Here is a 17,435-nt window from a genome sequence, read left to right as displayed (position 1 = left end):
ATGTTTTGTTCTGCCTTACTGGGACTGGGCTGCCCAGACCCCAGTAGGGCAGAAACCTGTCTAAGGGTTGGCAGCAGCGGTAGCTGTAGAGAAAACCCAAGAGAGCTAGTTTGCCAGTACCCGGGGTCCATGCTGGAGCCCCGGAGATGCATGGGATTGGCACCACAATACCAGATTTGGCTTGGGGGGACAATTCCATGATCTTAGACATGTTACATGGCCATGTTCGAATTTACCTTTGTGAAGCTACATAAAGGTATTGACCTATATGTAGTGCACACGTCTAATGGTGTCCCAGCACTCACAAAGTCCGGGGAAATGGCCCGGAACAATGTGGGGGCACTTTGGCTAGTGCCAGGGTGCCCTCACATTCAGTAACTTTGCACCTAACCTTCACCATGTGAACATAGAGGTGACTTATAAGTTACTTCAGTGCAGTGAAAAATGGCTGTGACATAACGTGGATGTTATTTCACTCAGGCTGCAGTTGCAGTCCTGTGTAAGAATTGTCTGAGCTCCCTATGGGTGGCAAAAGAAATGCTGCAGCCCATAGGGATCTCCAGGAACCCCAATACCCTGGGTACCTCTGTACCATATACTAGGGAATTATAAGTGTGTTCCAGTGTGCCAATCAGAATTGGTGAAAATGGTCACTAGCCTGCAGTGACAATTTTAAAAGCAGAGAGAGCATAAACACTGAGGTTCTGGTTAGCAGCGCCTCAGTGATACAGTTAGGCACCACACAGGGAACACATATAGGCCACAAACTATGAGCACTGGGGTCCTGGCTAGCAGAATCCCAGTGACACAGGCATAAACAAACTGACACACAAGTAAAAATGGTACCTATTCACTCACTTGGTACCTGACCATCAACAGGGGAGCAATACTATGAGTATAACGTAGTTTACTCTCCATTAACATAGCAAACATAGGAATGGAAATCTTAAATTCAAATATACAACATACAATATATTTAAATTTAGATATTTATTATAGCTAATTAAACATTCAGTTCGCACATAATATAATCAAAAATTATAATACAACCCCCTAACCTAAATGAAACATACATATATGAAAACATAAATAACATACCAGTAGATACACAAAAATAAACAAAAAACACAGAACCAACAAAATCACGAAATAGTATACATACAAATTTACAACCGCCTCATACATGAGAGGATATTTAAACAGCACAATAAAGTTACTGCTTTGATGCTACAATTATGCGTTGTAGTTTGGATTGTATAAAATTCAACATAATAACAGCCAATTCTAGGTTATAATTTGATGGTAGCCAATCCTGGTCAGGGCTTCAAATTTGCCAATTTCAAACACTTCATGCCAATGTTCAAGACATGCCAATTTACAAGCCGACGCGCGTTTCGGTGAGTGAAGAAAAATATAAATAGACCTTCATCAGGACTTTATGATTCAGTATAATTGGCATCCGTACATCTTGTAATCTGCCTGTCAAAGAAACATCAAAATTACTCATTACAGTTCTTTGCATAGGGGGAAGGCTCGAATCATGTCAGATTTGCAACCAGACCAACTCAAGTGACTTAATTAAGAAAAAACACAGATAAAGTGCCCAAGATCAAAATCTATAAAACCAATACTTAATAAAGGTAAATAAATCTAAAGATCCAAGGAAAGCACCATTAGTGTCCAGCAAAATGCTAGATAAAGTGCAGAAATAGAATCACCTATAGTATAAAAGTGTTGGATTACCACCGAGAGAATCTAGTCAAGAATAGTAAAAGACTAGTTTGTTTATATTAAAATAAGATAAAATACCTTAGATATGAAAGAACTTGGATATCCCTTACAGGCTGGATTAAACACTCTCCAACTTCAAATTTGTAGTCCAAAATGAAGGACTAACACATGGATATAGCTAAATGAAGCTATGCTTTCCCACTCTAAAAGAAAACATAATGAAAATCATTAGCTTGCACAGGGCAGGAAAGTCCACAGGATAGAAAAGAAAAAATCTGCTCATATGTACAATCGCTAACTACAGACTTACCTACAAGTTCACATGGTTTAAAAAATGTAATCCACAGGGGAAACCCACGAGGATACCAAACTTGTAGGGAACAACTTGATAACTGCAAGGAAACAGGGGGGAGTCATGAGCCAGATAGAAATGACACAATCCAGACAGTATAAAATAATTCAATCCACAAAGGTTCAGCAAAGCTAACCTACCACTATCCGCAGGATCCAGGACATATGACCAGCACGATGATCTCTCGAGGAGCAATAACCCGTACTTCCCCAGCTGCCTCCCATTTAAACCAAATCACTACAGGTGATGTGATGAACATAGAAACAGGCCCGTAGGGGCCATCTAAGAAAATGGTCAAACATGCGCCATCTTAGAGCCGTCAAAACAGCATGAAATATGCCCAAATCTACAGAGAATAAGAGGTACAATCAAACTGTAGAGTCATAGCCATATAGTAGTGGCAAAAGGAAATGACCAAAGATAAAAAATAAAAAATATTGGCCAGTTCTAAATCAAACCAAAGAGTAGATATCACTTACCAGCACGCCCAAAACAGTGGGCGCCATCTTGGAACATCAAAGTACAGGGTACTCAATGTCCCAAGGGTAGGCACAAAATGGGTTAGTGAAATACAATACGTATCGTGTATATAATACAAATCGATAACATAAGGTTTTATAAGAAGAAACCGAAAACAGTTTTATCGTATAAAGTGAAGGATTCACTTCAAAGTAAGATAAAGGGCCACCACAGGAGAGCACGAAGCAACCCTATGGTAGGCACCTGGAAAAATAGTGACCCCTCAGGCAATCCTGTACATACGTACTCAGATGGCATTGCTCCAAGGGAGATCTTCGTTCAGGCCATTCTCATATGTGTTTAAAGAAAAAATCCAAAACACTTCTTTCTTTTTCCTTTGATTTTCATGGTCCACATCGTTTCTTGTCAGTACTTTCTCAAGAATAATCCACCTGATATCTACCTCCTTGTGGTTTAAAGATAACCAATGAGCAACTAGGGGGGCGTTGATCTTTTGTGTCCTAATCGCAGATTTATGTTCTGATAGCCTAGTTCTAAATTCCCTGGAGGTCTCACCTATATATCCCAGGTTGCAGGGGCAAATAATCAAGTAAATTACATTTTTAGATCTACAATTAGTCATGTCCATAAATGGGATAGTCTTGTCATTGAATGTAAACTCTTTTGCAACAATGGCTGAGTCACAGGCGTGGCATTGGCCACATTTGTAATTGCCCGTAACTGGATTAGATCCTGTTAGTGACTTTTGGCCAAAAGTAGATACAAAATTGGTAGCTGATTTCACCAAATGGTTCCGTAGGTTTTTGTTCCTCCTGAAAGCGAACAATGGTTTCTCAAGTTTATCCGCTTCAGTATTGGGATTCAAAATGTGCCATTCTTTGTTAATAATATCCCTGATTTGATTATTCAGGGTAGAATGGTGAATCACACAGGCTAGCCGGTCAGTGGTCTTGCATCGTTATTTTGAAAACAGGGCCTCACGGTTGTAAAACTTGGCTCTTTTTAAGGAATCTTTGATGGTTCTAATCGGATAACCTCTCTGTTCAAATTTGCACGTAAGATCTGCGGCATGTTTCAAAAAGTCTGCCATGCTGGTGCAATTTCTCCTGAGTCTCAGGGACCCTGTTTAGATACGAGCATCAACAGGGGAGCACCTACACTGCAAGTGCTGCTGTGACCTGAGTCTGGAAGCGACAATGGCTAGAGTGTCTGAGGAAAGGGCCCCTGCCTTCACTGCGGAGGAGTTGGAGAAACTGGTGGATGGGGTCCTCCCTCAGTACACGTTACTCTACAGTCCTCCAGACAAACAGGTGAGGACACTGTGAGCATTGTGTGTGGGCAATGCCTGTTTGGAGTGGTGTGGATGTAAGCCACATGTTGGGGGGTGGCAAGGTGTCCTGGCCTGAATGCTGCCTGAGAGGTGGCCACTGTATGTGCCTCAGGGCATGGGTGGGAACTGGGGGTCTATCACAGGCGGAGCACCCACTGCCGCAAGAGATGGGAGGACCTGCGCCACTGGACCAAGAACATGGTGGAGGCCAAGCTGGGGCTGGCCTCCCAAAGTTGAAGGGGTGCCTGTGGCACCATGACCCCCCTGATGTTCTGCATCCTGGCGGTGGCCTATCCGGAGTTGGATGGGCACTTGAGGGCATCACAGCAGCCACAAGGGGGTGAGTACAGTTTCAGAAAGCTGATTTTGCGCGCTTTATGAACTAGCTGGGTGGGGGATGTGGGCTGTGGATACCCCTAGACCAGGGCGATCATGGCAGGGTAGGTCCCTTGTTTGCAGGATCTGAAGCACCCCTACCCCTATGGTACAAGTGGCAAACTACTACTGGGCAGGGTCCTGTGGGTGTCATGTGTGCAGATGCTGGTGTTAGGCATTGTGCCCCATGGGCTGGTGACTACCTTAGTGAGTGGTTGGTCATGGCCTAGTGCATAGGGCAGCTCAGTGTGTGTTGTGTACGCCAACGGTACTGGAGTTGCTGGCATTGACAATGTATATCCTCTGTCTATTCCCCCTTCTTGTTTTGTCACCCTGTCCTTGTGTGCATTAGCATCATCTTGCTGAGGAGCAGAGGCACTGGGGACGGACGGAACTGCACCCACACGGCCCATGAGGGCGAATCCAGTGAGAGTGAATGCACCAGTGGGACGGAGAGCAAGGGGAGCTCCACGACGGGTACAGGAGTGGATACCAGTGACAGCGACTCCTCTTCCGATGGAAGCTCCCTGGCGATGGCGGACACCTCTGTGCCCACCCCAACAACAGGTACAGCCGCCATCCCCCTTACCAGCACTCCAGCACCGCCCTCCCAGCAGCCCCTCAGAGTGTTTCCCCTGCCTGCTCACCCAGGAGAGTGGGCATCTCCTTCACCTCAGCCACCTCAGGCCCTTCCCCAATCGGCCCTGCTGCCCTCAGTGAGGAGGCTATTGACCTCCTGAGATCCCTCACTGTTGGGCAGTCAGCCATTCTGCATGCCATCCAGGGTGTCGAGAGGCATTTGCAACAAATAAATGCATACCTGGAGGGCATTCATTCCGGTGTGGTGGCCCAACAGAGAGCATTTCAGGCTCTGGCCTCAACATTGATGGCAGCCATTGTCCCTGTGTCCAGCCTCCCCCCTCCAACTTCCACAACCCAGCCCCAATCCCCTCTACCTCACCCTATCCCAAGCACACCTTCAGACGAGCATGCACACACATCAACACACAAAAGTGGCTCAGGAAAACAAAAGCACCACACTTCATCTCACAGGCACTCACACAAGCACCATACCCATGCACACATACCAACATCCACTTCCCCCACCGTGTCCCCCTCCTCCTCTTTGTCCACCTCCCTCCCAGTAGCGTCTCCACACACACACCTGAATGCACTACATCATCAGCCACTGCCTCCATCACCAGCATGCCCATCGCAACACTCCCCTCACGAGCAATCACCACCCCCACAACCATGCACACTTCCCTTGTCCTCTCCCAGTGTGTCTGTGAGCCCTCTTCCCAAAGTACACAAACGCAGGCACACACCCACTCAACAGCCATCCACCTCACAACAGCCTCCAGCCCATGCACCTTCACTCAAACTCAGCAGATATACACCTCCTACAACTACTACCTCTTCCTCCACTCCCACACCCAACTCCATCTTCCCATTCCAGTGTGTCTAAAAAACTTTTCCTGGCTAACATTGACCTCTTCCCTACACCCCTCCGTCCTTTCTTGAGGGTCAGGATGTCTAGATCCCAGGCCAGCTCCTCAGCCACCAACTCGGCGTCCGCTGTGGTCCCTGCAAGTCCGAGAGGATCAAAGGGGGCACCTGTCAGGGCTGGCAGTGTGCCACATACAGATGCTAAAGACCACCCGATTCCGCCACCTGCCAAGGTTAAGAAGGGGCCATTGTGCAGCACGGACAGGACGCAAAAGCCACCCAGCAAGGCCTCATCAAAGACAAAAGAGGACAGTGCCAAGGTCCCAGCAGCATATAGCAAGGTGGGGAAGGAACACAAAGGCAAGGGCAAGTCACTTCAGGGCCATCTGCACTGCCCCCTGCACCGCTGCTGCTACAAAGACAGTCACCAGCATCATCCCTAGTGGGCAGCCGTCCGAAGCTGCTGGAGATGGCCTGGTGTCTCCCTCCACTACTGCAAGCACCTGCACCATGGACAACACCCGCAGCATCTCAGCTGCAGACACCGTCACAAGCACCGCCACCTGCACCGACATCTGCACCGCCACATGCCCAGCTGGTGCCACTACATTGGACATCAGCAGCATCCCCAGTGGGCAGCCGTCCGAGGCTGCAGGAGACATCCTAGATCCTGCACCCACCACTTGAGGCACCACCACCAGCACTGGCACTACCAGCAGTTTTCAGCCTAAGTTGCCACAGGATGGAGTGTGGCGCTGCCTCCATGGAGTATCATGCTACCTGTTCCCTGCATGTCTCTGGCTTCACACACCCAGGTGAGGAAATGTGAACTGCCACACCCCAGGTGCTGTATCACTGGGCACAAGGCCCCCTCCAGAACCAGTGGAGAAATGCATCCACTATCACTATCCTTGGCAAGATGAAGCACACTGGGCACAAAGCCCCCTCCAGAACCAGTGGCGAAATGCATCCACTCCCCCTATCCTTGGCAGGGTGAAGCAGACTGGGCACAAGGCCCCCTCCAGAACCATTGGAGAAATGCATCAACTATCACTATCCTTGGCAGGATGAAGCAGACTGGGCACAAGACCCCTTCCAGAACCAGTGGAGAAATGCATCCACTCCCCCTATCCTTGGCAGGATGAAGCAGACTGGGCACAAAGCCCCCTCCAGAACCAGTGGAACATGTCACCCACTTGAGAGACTATGGCTTTGCACTCCCCAGGACCAAGCAGTGGGCAAACCACCCACTTGAGAGACTTGAGAGACTGTGGCTTTGCACTCCCCAGGACCAAACAGTGGGCAAACCACCCACTTGAGAGACTGTGGCTTTGCACTCCCCAGGACTTTGCTGTGGGCATGTAGCCCCCTCCAGGAGCAGTGGCGTAGTACCATCTTCGGGCTCAGATGCCCCCTCTTCCACTTCCCCCTGAGGTGCCTGTGTGTTTTCATCCTGATGCACTTGCAGTGTTCTCTCCGTTTTGAGGCAGGAGTCAAGTGTGGGCTTTGCCCATGAGTTTTTTGCCCAGTGGGCCATGGACATTTGCAAAGGACAGTTAACGGCCTTCTGTACATATTGTAAATATTTGTATATACTGTTTTTTCACATTGTTTACTTTCTCTGACTATTTATAATATATGAAAGATTTGACTCAATTCCTTTTGTCCTTGCGTTCTTCCAGGGGGTTGTGTTCTTCCAGGGGGTTATGGGGGGATAACTGTACTGTTGTTGCATGTTTTGGTGTGTATGGTGTTGTGGGTGAGGGTGAGGGTGTTGTGTGTTGCGTGTGTGTGTCACTCTCTTTTTCTTCCCCTACTCCCCCATGTGCTAGGTGCAGTACTCACCGTCATTGTTGCCGCCGTCTTCTTTCAAATTCCTGGTGTATTAGTGTGTACACCAGCATGGGGAGGACCTGCAGCTCGGGCTCCATGGCATCCTGGTTCTTTGGTGAGTGTCGAAAGGTGAGTGGTTCCCCTTCAATGTAGTGTTTCCACTGTGCTTTTGATGTCATTTGATACCGCCCCGGAAAAACTGGTGGATTGTTGCCTTGTAATACGGTGGGCAGTACATTGTCTTCCGCCTGTCTGTTGGTGGTGACCTCTGAGGTGTTTGTCGCTACTGCCCTGGCCGTCGGAGTGTTAAAGTGGCTGTCTATAATGTCAGTTTCCGCTGTGGTCGCATTTTTTGGTCCGCCAGCCTGTTTGCGGTCTTACCACCCATTTATCTCTGACTGCCAGGGTTGTAATGAGGGCCTATTTCTCTTATAGGTTCCCCAATAAAATTAACAAAAAATACTTTTAAAAGAGAAATAGTCTCTCGCACTCACAACTGCTGAACCTAAATTACGAGAGAAACGGGAAAACAGGTCCACAATATTATCCTTTGTTTTGATTTAGAATCTTGTATTATATTCTAGTTTTTTTTTTCAGCTGTAAAGGGAACGAGACCAAAAAAAACTCAAATTTAGATGCCTCCTTTTACCCTAAGAGTTATAAGATTGTTACTGATTCCTGTAAAAATAAAAGTATGTCTATCATGGGTTCTGTATTTTCCAGGGACAGGCGTCACATTTCAGGTCAGTCCTCCAATACTTTTCCCTCTTCTATAGGAGACTCAGACTCAGTTTGACAGGCATTTTGTGTTTTTCAGTGCTATGCATGCCTGAAATCTTTGAAATTGCTCTGGTTCTACTGACTTCGATTTTGTATTTTTGGTATAAAATTATTAAAACGTTTTAGTCTACTTTTCTACATTTGAGTGGGAGTTTTCCTGTCTTGGGTTTTCACCTTATTACTGTTGAAAGTGCTGCATAAATACATTACAAATTCCCTCTAAGTTAAGTCTGACAGTGTTTTCACCAAGCTACTAGAAGGTTGAGTAGATGCTAATTTGGGGTTTTCTTGTGTTTTGCCCTGACAAGAATTATTATTGCCGGTTGGGCAGGGTTTCACCCCCTTCAACCAGTAACCCAATTTCCTACAGTAATGTTGACCAATCCATCAAATCATCCATGATTCATACACACTCTTGTTGATAACAGTTTTTTTTTTTTTAAAGACATGCCTTTTGTACACGGAGAAAGCAGTTCAATCCTCTGCTAGTTTCTGAACTGCACTTTCTCACTTCATATAGTGTAGAGCGACTCCAGAACTGTATTTTCATGATTACATTCGATTGATCACATCTTGTTTAAAAGTATAGGAGCTCTTGATTTTTGTTCTACGAGCGGCACGTAAGATGCCGAAATCCAGACCAAGGGGAGTGGCACCTGAACCAGCTGTTTCGGCCAGACGGGGCTGAACAGCCAATTACGGAGCCGCTGGCCGCCCCCCGCAAGTACAGTTTCAAGTGCCATTTCCCTGGAGTAGCTCAGGAGCTGAGGGTGGAACCAGCTGACAGCTGATTTTGTAGCCACAACCTCTCGGCTCCTGCAACAGCTCGCTGGCAAGAGAGAGACTGGCACGACACATGGAGGTGAGGCAGGGGCCGTAAAAAAAGAAAAAAAAAAAGAAAGGAGAAGACTGAATTGAAAAGGCCGCTTTCAATTATATTGGCCTTGGCTCTTCAGGTGAGGATTCCTAGTCAATGCTAATATATTGGGGGACTTTGATGGCCAGGCTTCTTTAGTGCGCCAGGGGGTCTCATATTAAGAGAACTATTTTCCCAAAAGACATTATTGGTTGCTATGGCTCCGCTAGTTCCTGTTTGCACTCAGCCAAATGTGGATTCAGTCGCAACTTTGAGGATTAAGACAGACCATTGCTTCCTCTCTGTGTAAGGGAGCTATTAGAGTGGAAATTACTTACTTAAAACACTGGTCTTGAGACTTGCCCCTTGTGCGATTTGCCGGCCCTTCTCTGTGCTTCGCTAACGACTCAATCGCGCCTGAAGGATCAGGACAGGCGCATTTCTGAGGGACACGGCTACTCCGTGATCTTGGATGATGCAGCGTTCTCCACATAATGTCCTGGGCACAGGTCGCTCTGCTGCCAGGGCTCCTAGAACAACACGTACTGTCAAAACAAAATGCCCTGTGCCTTCGGATAACCACATACATGAGGCTCCATCTTTAGAACCTCCCCTACCGTCCGCCATAGATTTAACTTCTAACTCTACTTCGCCCCTGCCTCATAATTTACCACCGTCCATGAGCAATTTGGCAAGCCTTCACCTTAGCTCTGACTGTCCATCTGATGAATTAAGAGTTTTGCCATCCAACTCGGATCCCAGTCTGGGATCATTTGGTAAAGGCTCTCCACTGCTCACCCAGTCGACCCCTAGCTGTAACTCTGAGACCTCCTGTGGCCAGGTGACGGACACGGACTCTGCCTCCAAGCCACTCTATCCCTTGTTTGGGGTGGGGAAAGGCCAGAAAGAAGTTACCCCTTCACTGATTAACGGCTGCATCTCTGCCCCTCAGGCAGACAGTTCTGTTTCTCTCCCACTGCACGAGTCAATCAGCAGGGTCAGGGGAGACACAGTAGCTGGAGCCTCCCCTCATGTTGCTACTCCTGTTGGGTCTTCTGAGTTAAATGGTCAAAATGGGGCTCTGTCTCAGGAGCTGAAAGATACGTCAAGTACTGACATCCCCCCAGAAAGCTTACTACTGCAGATACGAAGGGAATTAAAAACTTTGAAAGTTTTGCAAGATGACACAAATCAGAGAACAGAATCACAATTGAACTTAATCAGTAGTACTATCCAGCAACTTAATTCGTGAATTACGGATATCGAGCAGCGAGTTTCTGACCTTGAGGACGTCCGTGTGAATGTAGAACCATCCCTGGCAAAGTGTCAGGCAGACCTGCTAGATCTACAGATTCGGCTCAACGCCGCCGAAAATCGTTCACGTAGATCTAATTTGAGATTCACGGGAGTCCCTGAAGGCCGTGAAAATGGCCAGACAGTCACAGATCTGGTCACCGGTCTTATTCAACTTCATGTTCTATTTGAACCAACGGACAAGCATGCGGATCTCACCGTAATGCGGGCCCATCAGGTCCCTGCAGTGCAGCCTCCTAACGCTAACTACCCTCACACTATTCTAGTGAATTTTGGTGATTTTCACATCAAGGAACGCATTGTTCAGCAAGCAATTAAGACAAAAATCTACCAGATTCCCAGTGACAATGCACTTAAGATTTTCTCAGATATGTCTGTTCCGGCTGCGCATCAGAGAAGAGAATTGAAAGTGATGATTCTGGCATTTCAAAAAGCCGGGGCTCAGGCTGGACGTGTGCAGCGATCCAAAATTTAAAGTGTTTTTTCAGAGTGATTCGAATTTTATTCATACAGTTGATGCTGCTAAATCCTTGCTACATGTAATTCAAAGCTCTGAGTAGTCAGGTCGAATAAGGGGGGCGGGCCGGGGTAGAAAAAACTTGACAAGAGAATGGCAGGGCGACATACATATTGCACTAAAAGGGATGATGATGCTGCAAGAAAATGCGGGATTCTTTCGATAGTGTCCACAACGCATGTCCAGGTTATATGCACTTTAGTCTCTCTCCAGTCTGTGGCTTAGGGTGCTATTTCAAGGCACCAGGTTAGGGAAGGTTGGGGTCGGGTATGGCCTCGGGTTGCCCGGGCGGGAGAGCTCCAGGTGTGGGCCACTGAGTGTGAGGGTTGGGGTTGGGGGGGTAAGGGAGGGAGTGGGTTTGGGGGGAGAGGTACGGACACCAGGATCCATTTTTGTCACTTTAGAGCACCGTTATGTCGATTATAGAGTATTTAACTCAATAGTGTGGGTGATATTATTCAGACCAGGTCAAGGTGTAAATCAATGACAATTTTTTTTCTTCCATTAAGAATATTGTCCTGGAACGTAAATGGATTAAATAACCATAGGAAAAGGTCCGTAATTGAGGAAAGGGTAACCCCTTTATATCCCTCAGTTATACTTTTACAGGAGACTCATGTTCTGGTTAATAAAGTTCCGGATTTACACATGTTTAAAAAAATGGCTGATTTTAAAGTAGTCGCTGCAGCTTCAGCGGCTCACAGAGGTGTGGCAGTCTTCCTAGCTAGAGCCCTCATTGCACAGCCACTTGATTTTTTTCTGACCAAGACGGGGGATGGTGTTGGGTCCAGGGTTTAATTGCTAAAGAAAGATTTGTCTTTGTTAGTTTTTATGCCCCTCTGTTAGATGACCAAGCCCCCTATGTAGGCTTGTTTCACTCCCTTTTGCAATTAACAGGCAAAATTATTATTGGAGGAGATTTTAATTTCCTTCAGGATCCAGTTTTGGATACCAGGGTTAGGGATAAGAAACAACACAAACCCAACATTGCAAAAACCTTTAAGGACTATGTTGAGGTCTTGATGCTTTGTGATCCCTGGAGAACGAACGCTCCTGATGCGAGGGAATATAATTGTGTTTTAACTCAGTTCAAAAGCTCCTCTCGCATCGATTTGTTTCTGATATCAGAAACATTGTGTTATAGAACTCAGTCGGTCCAGCACTCTGGCCTTTCAGACCATGCCTCCCTGGTGCTGGAAGTGTCTCTCTATTCCAAAGCCCCTACAATTCAGACTAGAAGGTGTTTTTTTAATCTCCAGCTTTTTTTGGATGAGGGGTGGCTACAGATCTCTCAGGCTGAAATAAGGGACTTTTTCAAACGCAATCAGGGATCCTCAACTCCAGCTGTGGTATGGGATTCATTTAAGGCCTTTTTTAGGAGCTGGGTAATTGCCAAAGAGGCAGCTGATAAATCATTTCTGAGACAACAAATCACTGCACTGGAAGAGGCAGTTCAAAAGTGTTTAATTGCCTATATACATGCTCCCTCGGAAAATAATAGGCATTCTTTTGAAGTTGCTAAGAAGGCATTGGCTGCTAACTTTTTTAAGAAGGTGGATATAGAATATCAGACTTATAAACAAAAGGTCTACGAAGAGAGTAACTTTACAGGAAAAGTTTTGGCATGGCAAGCTCGAGATCGTATTGCTGGTAATATCATACACGCTCTAAGATGTCCCGTCAGCGCGGCTAGACATACTGACCCCCGAGCCGTCGATAAAATTATGCTGGAGCATTATAGACAAATTTATAGCTATGCCCCAGTTATCGGTTCCAGGTCTACTAAGAAATTCCTGAGGGACCTGGATAGTCCCAGTCTCTCAGACGAAGACTGTGAAGTGCTGTTACAGCCATTTACGAAGCCAGAACTCCTAGACGTTGTTAAGAACCTTCCCACGGGGAAAGCCTGTGGACCGAATGGCTTTCCGGCTAAGTTTTATAAGGCTTTATTAACGCATTTGCCGATGATTTTTTGGCCTTAATTAATGGCCTACTGATGGGTGAGCAGATTCCTAAGACCTGGCATTCAGGAAACGTGATTAGCTTTCCTAAGAAAAACAAGGACAGGGAGGACCCCAATGCATATCGTCCAATTTCATTGTTAAACACAGATTACAAAATCATTACAAAACTTTTGGCCAATAGGCTTAATGGGGTAGTGAACAAACTGGTGCATCCTGATCAAAATGGGTTTATAGCTGGCCGGCAATTTGCTACTAATACACATTTTTTGGCTTAGGCTCTTGATTATTTTGCTTCTAATAAAGTCAATGCCATCATTCTTTTGCTAGACGCGGAAAAAGCATTTGACTTGGTTGTATGCGACACGCTTTTAGCAGTATCGTCCAGCTACAAGGTGCCCTCTTAGGTTACTTCACTAATTCAAAGGTTGTGCTTAAATTCGGAAGCCAATATTATTATAAACTCAAAGTGCGTCAGCCAACTTCAAATACAACGAGGGACTAGGCAGGGTTACCCTTTATCCCCCATACTGTTTGCTCTTTTTAGTGAGCCTCTAGCCATTAAAATTAGACAACACATTCAGATTCAACCTCCTTTAAAGTCAATGGGAAAGATCAAACTCTATGCGGATGACATCATCATGTTTCTAGATAAAGAACGTACTTCTGAGGAAGCGTTTTTTAATGTATTTAATGAATTTGAGCAAATTGGTGGCTATAAGATCAATATGAGCAAGACCGATATTATTATTTGCGGCACCTCTCCTATCAATCTGCTTCCTGAATTAAGATGTTGTGTGAATGCCAATCCAAAGAGATATTTAGGGATTTATTTTTTTGGCCAATATAGGAGACCTGTATGATCTAAATTTTGTTCCATTACTTCAGAAAACTCAGGCTCTGCTGGCCCGCTGGGGGTCCCTTCCCCTTTCTATACTAGGTCGAATTGCGTTAATTAAAATGCCGATCTTACCACTCTTAAATTTTTTGTTTGCGGCCATCCCGTGTGTTCTAACGTAAAACTTTTTTTGAAAACTGGAGTCCATATTTCGCCCTCTTATTTGGCAAAACCGGAAGGCTTGAGCCGCATTAAGTATACTATATGCGGATAAAGAAAAGGGGTGATTAGCTTTGCCGAATTTCAAAGACTATTATTTTGCTTTTTTTGCACATTACTGTGCTAGCTTTAAAATGGATCATTTGGCAGGTTGTAGGTTCTTTACTGATTGTCGGGATTTTATATGTAGGGAGCATAGTATTCAGAACCCAGCACTCTTGGCGAAATCGCCTAAAAAAGTTCGCTATAAGATTTTCAAATGGTTTTTTAAGAGAAGATCAGACCTTTTTAGAAAACATTTGATCCCATTTTTACATTTTGACACTCCTCTTACACAGATCTTGGTGCACTCTGGTGCTCATCTTAATGAAGACTTAGTAAGGAGATGGGAGCACACTGGATTCAGTAAAATTGGGGATTTTCGTGCCAATGACATCTGGGAAACTCCATTAAATATTCTGTCTGCTGTCAAAAATGACTTCCTTTTGGTTGGATCCTATAATATTTTGTTACATATTTTAAGGGATTTAGATGTAAATTGTATTATTAACGCCCAGTCGTTGGTCTCAGAATTGGTGGATACTCCTCGGATAAGGACTGCGGGGTCATGGAGAAGGCTTCTGGCAGACAGGGACAAAGCAGATCTTGGGATAAAAGCTCAAAGGAAATGGGCTCGTCAGGAGGGCTTAGAGCTTTCAAGTGAATGCTGGGAGACCATTAATCATCTGAATTTCTCAGTTCTTAGAGGGGCAAACTGGCACCGAATTATATTTTTCAGCAAATGGTTATTGTATCGAACCCCGCAGGCCCTGTCTCACATGGGGTCTGGCTATCCCGATATCTGTTTTCGTTGTCAGAAAGTAGGGGTGGCAGGCTGGACTCATGTGATTGCGACATGCCAATGTATACAGGGATCTTGGGCTGGAATTTTTGATAATAACAACTATGGCGCCAGTTTCCATATCTCCCAGAATTCGGCTGATGAGCTTGGGTTACGACCCTGAGGCAAGGCTCCCTTCTAGGTGGAAGAAGCTCGTATTTATCACCACTGTGGTTGCTAGATCTCTTCTGTTAAGAAACTGGCGCTCTGAGCTGTCTCCCACTAGTCAAGAATGGCGTTGTAAGATGACGCAAGTCAGGGTTCAGGAAATGAGATATGGTAGCAGAGTAGGTAGTGGTAAAAAGTTCTCCCTGATCTGGGGGGATTATTTATTAGATAAGCCTGGATGAATTTGTTATTTGTTTATGGTTACATTTTTCTACTGAATGATTATACACAACTTTTTATTTCACTGAAAGGGAAAACGTATCATTTTTGGTTTGGGTGTTACTCGATCCTGGCAAAAAAAATTAAAAATAAAAAATAAAAAGTTTAGGAGCTCTTAATAACTGAGATGTGGGAAGGAGGATTTCTCTGCATAAAAAAAAGTTCTGATACAGAAAGTTGACATAAAAAAAATAAAAAAGCGGCCACATTCCCTGGGTACTATTATTTTGGTGCCTGCTACCTTTGGCTTTATTGTGTCCATCCCATATGAATGACCTAATATCATTCACAGGAGAAACACCAGGGTGGTAGTGAGAGCATGCTTATAATATATGAAAATCTGAGCAGCGAATACCATTTTCATTGCTCTGATCTGCCTAATATCAAAAAAGTCAGCTGGGTCCACTTGGTGTACTCACTTTAACATGCAATATTAATGGTTCAGTGTAACTGTGGACCATGCAATCTAGTCCCCTGGCTACATATACTTTCAGGGAGTTAATCAGGGAGAAGGTGTGCCTCACAATGCCCAGTTCCCCTGAGGATGATAAGTGCATTGACTGTCTAGTGATGAAGGAAGTGTGCATAGAGCAGGGTTCGAAGAAAGAAAGAGGAGTTAGGTGGATACGTGGCAGTAGGAGGTGAAATGCAAATCTAGAATGTGGAAACTCACAATTAGCGTAGCAGCCAGTAGAGGAAAGCTGTGCCTTCTAAAGGGAATTACAATCTAATTAGTGTGGGGAAATGTATGTCACCGCCCTGGGCCTCTGGGATGTGGTGTTTTGACTCTGGTTGATGAGTCTGAAATTCTGAGCAGCCGAAAGTGTTTGTATAAGAAGTGTCCAGCGAGTGCAGATATGTGTTACATACATGGAGGGTGGTTGATGCAGGCACTCATATCATTCCATAAGGGGGAGCAAAAAGTTATAAGGAGAAATAAATGGAAATAACAACACTAATAGGAAGATAACATAATGCAAATACCTTTGGCGAGGCTACATGTTAGCAATATGGGACAAAAGTTTGCAGATCTTTAGACATTCAAATGCCTCGGGTGATGCTGGGTCCATGTATGTGGTCAGTCAATAGGTGAATGGGTAATGGGGTGCAATATGTTTAGATGGGGCACAGGACTTTTTAGACCTAGCCCTCTCTGCAGGGTAACCACTAAGCTTTTTGCCTTTTCACTCCACTTTTTTTTTAATTAGTTTTTTTTGGCCTTAGTACTCTTTGCACTTTAACGCTGATCACCAGTGCTAAAGCGCTTGTGTTCCCACCTTTAATCAGAATTGAATTCACTTATACTCAATTGGTATATGTAATGTACTTAAAAACTGCTTGTAGAGTGGGATAACATATACCCAGGGCCTGTAAATGAAATGCTACCAGTAGGCCTGCAGCATTGATTCTGCCACCTCTTAAGTATGCCGCCTGAAACCATTTTTAAACAGCCAGGTTGACTTACCATTAAACCCCCTTGCAAGCCTCAAACACCTCTTTTATTACATGTCAGACACCACTAAGGTTTGCCCTAGATAGCCTATATGGCAGGGTGCTGTGTAATTAAAACGTTGGGCATGTACTTTTAGGTTTTACATGCCCTGGCAGTGAAAAACTCCCAAATTCATTTTTCACTACTGTGAGGCCTACCCCTCCCTTAAGATAGCATTGAGGATGTCTTCTTATTTTTATTCAGCTGTAATTTGTAAATAGGAGTAAATACAGACGGTTCAAACCGCCAAGAAAAGGCTGGCGGTCGGGGACTCGTAATCCCCTGGGCAGCTGCCGGATAATCACCGCCGGGGCAAATGTGGCAGGAAAACGCCGGCCCCGGCGGTGCGACCGTGGTTCGTCCGCCGCGGTCAAAATACACAAGATTGCACCGCCAGCCTATTGGCGGTGCAATCGCCAAAACAGCCATGGCGGTCTTTGACCGCCAGGGTTGTAATGAACCCCTATATGTTTTATTCTTTTCCAGGTAATCATTGAAACTTGTGACCTATACCCATATAGTGACTGTCAGAAACGGGATTGGAAATTTGGGGGAGGGTAGTCTTACCAACTCTATCCCCTCACGCTAGATGGATTAAGCACAATTCTGAGACAATCCTCCACTCAACCCCTGGCAACTAT

The sequence above is a fragment of the Pleurodeles waltl genome, chromosome 2_1, assembly GCF_031143425.1.
Source record: "Pleurodeles waltl isolate 20211129_DDA chromosome 2_1, aPleWal1.hap1.20221129, whole genome shotgun sequence".
NCBI classification, from domain to species: domain Eukaryota; kingdom Metazoa; phylum Chordata; class Amphibia; order Caudata; family Salamandridae; genus Pleurodeles; species Pleurodeles waltl.
This window is presented reverse-complemented; position numbering follows the sequence as displayed.